Below are 7,437 nucleotides of genomic sequence, written 5' to 3' on the forward strand. Positions count from 1 at the left end.
AGGAATTCAGTCACCTCATCAATTTGCTCATCTCCAGCTATTTCGCTCACGATCACCGAATTTGGGACTTTAACAGATTCACGTTCAACAAGACGGTCCATTTGGGGTGCGTTATATACTTGTAATCACATGAGAAAAAGCCTCCTGGCTGGCTCGCCAAGACTTACTGTAACCACTGACTCATTTTAAATAGTTTAGGACAGCCAAACTACGGACCAGTTGCTAGGTTCGGCAGGGCTACAATAGAAAGCGAGGCGAATGCAGAATGAAATGGCTGGAGACAGGAATTTGAGCAGCAACAGTTATTATTTTGCACAAAAATGAAATAAACAAGACACAAATTCCACATTGACAGTAGTAGTGATAATAACCATAACAATAAGAAGAAGAAGCCGGCAAAACAAAAATAACCCCAAAAATAGTCGTTTGAGCTCAATATTCAATTGTCTTTTTGTCTTTGGTCATTTGTCAAGTCAAAAATTCTTAGTCTAGTTCTTGTTCTCTTTCGTTTGTGGTTTGTGTGTTACCACTTGGTAGTCTCCGTCGAGGAAGAAGAGTAAGTTCCTCTGCAAAGTTCAGTCTGGGCTCAGGCTCGCCATCTCCATCCGGAGAGAATCCATTGGAATCCAAAATCTTAGTTCCTTCCACACGGAAAAGGGAAAAAAACCTAGCCTGCACAACAATATTAACATTATTGTACACAGCCAGCTCCGTTTCTTCTCTTGTATCACAGCTATAGCTTTAGTTCTTTATCTCTTTTCACATTTCTTTCACATTACCACAGTAATACATTACATGCATGCTTTGAATATATCTCTCGTTATACATGAAATTATTTTAACCATGTAAAACAACAAATGAATTTCTTGTTCTCTTTTTAACCATGAAATTATGATTAATAGGTATAACCAGCAAGATAATACATTTTTCCAATCATCCTTCGAGTATGCTAAACAAATCCTACCACAACAGCATTTCAACCGTTTTTAAACAGCAAATTACCACTCGCGAATCGGTATGAACAGAAGAAACAACTTTTAGCAACAGACTAACACATTATTAACTTTTCAAACCCATGGGCTAAACTCACCAAAATGTTAGAAAATTCCGCACGAGCTATCCGTGACCTGTCTCATCTATTTCCACGTGCGAAAAGATCTAGCTCATGTGAAATGATGGTCTGGTGTTTCGGAAGACGGGGCTAAAACCACCTTCAACCAATGAAAAAGGCATTTATCCCTTGTGATCCAGCAACAGAAAAATAAAGTTTGCTAGAGGATCACACTTCCTTTTTTCAAAATAAATGTTTCTTTTCAAAATAAAATAATGAAAATACATTTATACAATCAAAACGAAAACAAGAAAAAAATAACAAAAGGTAGTTTTCTCTACTGGGTTACACACACACTGCACATCATGCTAAGATTTGTCACATTTTCAGCTAACAGCTCTTTGGGAATTCCCCTGTCAATGAAAAAAAATCCTATTTTTGTCTGTCAAACTGTTTTAATCTATAGATTCAACTAAAGAAATTAAAAGAAATAAGGTGTTCTTGTGAGAGGCTGCTAGTAACAAAGTGCCTAGAGATGCAATTTAAAATAGCTTCTTTGCTAAGATGTCTGTTATATGTAGATGCAACACTAGTTCATCCCTTGAGTTAGGTGCTTTTTTATGCTTCAATGATTCATAGGTCACTGTTAAGCCCTAAAAGTGCTTACATGTACTTCTACAACTTTGCCTCATTTAGTTTATGCAGCTCTATGAATATGCAAATCCCTGCCTCGCCTGACTCTCCCCCTGTATCTGTGAGTCCCACTCATTTGGTTGTCTTGCTTCACAGAGGGAGACAACAACTCCAAAGTTTGTGTTTTCTTAAGGAGAGGAAGACCTCTCTTTACTCCCAGGACTGCTTCGAAACACAAAAAAGCCATTGTCGCTTGTTCATCATTACATATAACAAAAAGTCCTTAGTGCCTAGAGCATAGCAGTGAAAAACTTGAAAACTAAAACTGTCATTACAAATAAAGCAATTGGGCATCAACACTTGTGAAGCGTCTGTCTACTGAAGCAAACATGGTGAAACAGAGAGCAGAGCACAGCAGCGGATTAACTTTCTTTTTACCTCTCATACTGAGCTGAAATGAAACTGGCCCCACTCTTCCAGATGATCAGATTAGTATCTCAGGTTTATTTGAAATCTTGATGATTAGTTGATGGTTGATTAGTATGATTAGTCTGGTAAGACTTTAAGAGTGCGGATTTCTAAATTTGATTATACATAGAGCCCCTCCTGTATAAAGTGATAAGACAGCTTTGGCCTGATGATATCATTTTGTCTGTAAGACATCTAGAGGTTGGTGAGAGTAAAAGACCCTTTATCTGAAAGGAACATCAAATGTTATAACAGTTATATAGGATACGTACGCCATCTGAAAAGATAAGCTTAATGCATGGCTCTCCATGTTGTAAGCATTGTGCTTATCTCTTTTTTTTTATTATATAAATGTATCTGTTTTTAAATTTTCATCTGCATATCCTGCATAAATATTATTTTTGCATGAGGAAAACCTGGCCTCTCCTGCATTTCCATAAAGGCTGTTAATATTAGAATCTTTTCTTAATAAGGCTGAGAGCTACACATAAACTAAACCTACAGTAGTTCATATTATGCGTGATGCTTTAATGGTCCAATGGCAAGAAATTCCATTGCAATGAGGTAAAAACACAACAAAACTTTGGCCTTGGTGCCAAAGAGAGGCTCTATGAGCTCCACATGTTCAGAGATCACCGAATAGTGGGGCGAAAGAAAAGAGGCAAGATGTGTGGTATTTCACAATGCAACCAGTGGAAAGGTAACAATTAAGGATGAAGTCATGCTGCTCAGGAAAGTGGAATAATTTCTGATCTCATCACCTTATCCCATTGGTAGCTAATGAGGCTTAAAGATACTTTGTCAGGAAATGCTGAGGAAATGGTGTAGGCTGATGCCGCTGAATACCTGATGCCTCGTATTACCGAATGCCACACAAAATAAGAATAACAGAAGTTTCACTCCAGTAAGTGCGTGACAATGAGATTTCAAATGAACTCCAAGTGGCAGCAAATTATAGTTTTCAAACTCAATTTTTAGAAGTTCATTTCTTAAGTCTGGATATCATTCCAGGAGGACATTAGGTTAATTTAACGTTTCACAATGTGAAAGTCGTGTCGACCATCTGCATTGTTTTGATTTCTTTTATTTTAATGTCGTGCTATCATTTATTTATAAGACGAGTTTTTGTTTCTTTATGAGTGGAATAGGTTTTTCCAAAGAGAATCAAATGAATGGAAAGGGAGAATAATGAACATCTGTTGTTAGATTAAAAAAAAGAAGAGAAAAAACTCTTTGCTTCAATCAAAAGGTAAAGTTTTCTGTTTCTGTCTTTCTTACATTGTAATAATTGTTTCGCAAAAGGTTTTCCCCCCCTTTATTCTATCATTTCCCTGTCTTCTTATGAATTCTGGTCATTTGTGTTGCTCACTATTATTCTGTGTTGTGCATGCTCCTTTTTTCCTCTGTGTTTTCTGTGCCTGCTCCCGTTTCCTCCCACAGTTTAATTGGTCATTCTAAATTGGTCCTGTGACTGACTGGCAACCTGTCCGGCACGTACCCCGCCTCTTGCATAGTGACAGCTAGGATGGGCACCCGCCCCCTTGTGACCCTGCTGGATAAGTGATTAAGAAACTGGATGGATGGACGAATGGATGGATTTGTCCAAGGCAGGAACAATATTTCTTGCAACACTGACAGGTTGTATATGTGATACATTTAAAAGTGCCACTTTCTGAGTTTAACAGGATTTAAGAGCAGATTGACATAATCGGGGATTTTCTAAACAAATTGCATGAAGTATAAAGACTTCATAAACACTGTGGTAAAGATATCATATCGTCATAATGTACCCCAGTAGCCCCAAGTCTTTTTGGTCTCTTCCCAAATACTAAACTAGTATACAGTGCTTTTCCTCTGTTGCTCTCTCTCTCTCTCTCTCTCTCTCTCTCTCTCTCTCTCTCTCTCTCTCTCTCTCTCTCACACACACACACACACACACACACATGGATTTGTCTTCAGCACCTGTGTTACTTTGAAACTGTATTGCATATTTAACTTCTGGGATGTATGGATTTATGCTTTAGGAGGAAATATATGCCATAGTTATGTTACAACATAGCTATGGCATACATAGTTACTTTACAATGACGATGAAAAAGAGCGCTTTGTCTCGGTAGGAGCAGCCAAATGAAGGAGTAAATCCCTCGGACAGCCCCTGATGCCCACTGTCACAGACCATTCAAAGAAGCAAAGGATATCCTGGTAGCTCATAAAGTGGTGAAATTAATGTTTCCATCATTGTGTTGGTTCTTCAGCATTACACTCAGGTGTTATTGGTCATTACAGCTGTTACTGATAACGGATAAACTATATTCAGACATTTAAATAATATATTCAGTGGATGAGTGATCTTTTTTTTGATTTTTGGAAATGAAACAACACATACCTCAAACATAAATTATGAAAAAATGTCTAGATGTAACACACTAACCTTTTTGTGTGGACTGTCAAGTCTTAATACAGCCCATTAAAACAGCAGAATTTGACCCAAAGTGCTTTAGTACGGAGCCCCGCAGGGGACATGGGAGAAAAAAAAATTAAGATGGACTTTTGCGAGATCTTGCAAAACTTTTGCGAGATCCCGAAAGTAAGGACACGCAAAAGTTTTGCATCTCCGTACTTTAGAGACGCGAAACTTTTGCGAGATCTCGCAAAACAAACTCGGGATCTCGCAAAAGTCGAATTCCAACAATGGTGGCAGCTACTTAGTTGTAATATTACTCTTTCTGGGTCACAAAATACACTTTTAAGATATTTTGAGTCGTGAATGTAGTTGTGTAAATGTCAGATATCTGCTCGGTTTACAAGACATCACATATTTGCAAAAGTGCTCCGACATTTTCGGAGATCTGACACCCACCATCTCAAAGCTAACGGGAGGTCAAGACCTACTACAGCCGGGAGGAACACCGCTTTCCCGGTACATCGTGCCTCGACCTCCCGGTCGGCTTCGAGCTGGCGGCCTCCAAAGAATGCGGCTAAAACTTTTGCGAGATCTTGCAAAAGTTTTGCGAGATCCCGAGTTAGTTTTGCGAGATCTCGCAAAAGTCTGTCTTAATTTTTTTTCCCTTCCATGTCCTCTGCGGGGCTCCGTATTTTAGAGACACATTTATATTCCAGAGCTTCAAAAAAACTCGAAATGCAAGGCAGTTGGAAAGTTTGTTTTGTTGTCTTAACTCAGTGGTTCCCAAACTTTTTTTGCTGGGCCCCCCTTTGTTTTACAAGAAAAATGTTCACGCCTCCCCCCACCTAAACACTTTTTAAAACTCCTTTTTTGCGTTTACGTGTGGACGAGTTATACAGAGTTCGTCACGCAACGTCAAAGGTATGTGCCTTTTTTCACGTCACGCTGTGCGCCACGTTATTGTTTACATGCGATGAATTGCAGAATGGCAGATAGAGACGAAATACGGTTAATCTGACTATCTGCAGATAGCTTACATACACACGCAGCTACTGTCCCTCCATTTAGAAAGGCAGAGGCGTCACGGTGTGATTATTAGTGTGAATGCTTGAAAAGCATTCACAGTATTGTTGTTGTAATCTTTATTAGTGTGAATGCTTGAAAAGCATTCACAGTATTGTTCTTCTAATCTTTATTATTATTATTAGTGTGAATGCTTGAAAAGCATTCACAGTATTGTTCTTCTAATCTTTATTATTATATTTTATCTATTCCGTACGTTTTTTGAAAGCCTACTCCTTCAAAACCATTCAACTTAGAAAAACCATTCAAACATCGTTAGATTCCTATTATTTTGGACAACATTGCTTGTATTTTTCTCATTTTTAACATTTATATTTTTAATTTTATTCAACTTTATTCAACAAAAATTTCCCATGTATTTCAATGGGGAGACCCTTCAAATTCTCATTCAACTTACTCATTTTTAAACTCTTACTACTTCCACATACATTGACATAGAGCCACCATTCAAACTTTAAAACGAAGACAAGACATTCAACTATTCAACTTGTATTTATCTTTTCAATATCTATTATACTTTTTCTTCAGTTCCAGTTTAAGTTTCATGATGTTTTTTCACCCGTTTCAAAATTTATAATGGGTGTGTATGGGACGGAATGTTGGGGCTAGAGTGAGGCAGCTCAACTGCTAGAGTGAGAGGAGCAAAAAAATTAATCTTAAAATCTTTTTTAAAACTGCTGCTGTGTCCGCAGCGTTTGCTCTACAGGTATGATTTTACCCTCAAAACGTAGCCATCGCTGTCCTCTTTCATCCAATGTGTTTACTATTGTACTAGGTGTTATGGTTCTTTCATAAATGTCACCAATGCACAGCCTCCTCCCTCCAACTCTTCCATAGACTCTAATGTTAAAATGGCTCAGAAGGTTCGTTTGAAAATCAGAAGAGCATGGCGTCTTTCCACTGTCACCACGTCCATATAATAAATTCCACAGACATGAAAACTGAGAATTTGGTAGACTAGACATTGCTGTCGCTCACAGTGAAAGAATTTTGTCAATACGACTTTTACTTTGATTGGCTGCCTGGGGACCTGGCAGAAATATATAGAAATACTATTATTAAGCATAAATACTACATTTAGTAGAAATACTATGTTTTAGCACAAATATTATAAAAAGAAGAAAAACTATAATTTAGCAGAAATACTATATTAAGCACAAATCCTATGAAAAGCAGAAATAGTATGATTTAGCAGAAATACTGTATTTAGCACAAGTACCGAAAAGTACCAGAAATACTATGATTTAGCAGAATAGTAATAACTTATTGAAACACAAATGCACAGAGGGACACACAAACACAGGCTCTAATCCAGTCAACCAGTCTAACTATGTTCAATTTAAATCCTACAATGACATGCTGTCAAATAAGGGCAGGGTCCTCTCTCTCCCACTAAACACACACACACACACACACACACACACACACACACACACACACACACACACACACACACACACACACACACACACACACAGGGAGAGAGGACTAGTTTCTAGGTCACCCTGGGAGCTGCTGAATTTGAATCCACCAATCAGAGAGGCTGTTTACGTTTTCCCGCCAAACAGGTGCATCTTTTTACACACGCAGCACAGAGACATAGACCTGCTTCTTTCAGTTTATTTCACATAGTGAGGATTCCCCTCAAACAAATGACCATAATTTCCTAACCATAGGGGCTAGAGCGGTCATTCTTACACCGTTTTGTTCAGAAGAGATGGGGGAATCTTCAAGTGTTGACAATTTATCATTAAAATATGAATTTTTAGAGATATATGAATGGATGACTTGTTGACTT

The 7,437-nt window shown here is 38.0% G+C and overlaps 1 long non-coding RNA gene across 1 annotated transcript; it reads right to left on the reverse strand.

The window, feature by feature from the left end:
- Positions 1-287: 287 nt before the first annotated feature.
- On the reverse strand, positions 288-1,254 carry LOC113020046 (uncharacterized). Its single transcript, XR_003272143.1, has 2 exons — positions 1,091-1,254; positions 288-672 (listed from the first exon to the last, which is right to left on the reverse strand). It is a non-coding gene; the product is annotated as an uncharacterized LOC113020046 (long non-coding RNA).
- Between the last annotated feature and the right edge of the window lie 6,183 nt (positions 1,255-7,437).

Source organism: Astatotilapia calliptera, chromosome 4 (genome assembly GCF_900246225.1).
Source record: "Astatotilapia calliptera chromosome 4, fAstCal1.2, whole genome shotgun sequence".
Classification (NCBI taxonomy): domain Eukaryota; kingdom Metazoa; phylum Chordata; class Actinopteri; order Cichliformes; family Cichlidae; genus Astatotilapia; species Astatotilapia calliptera.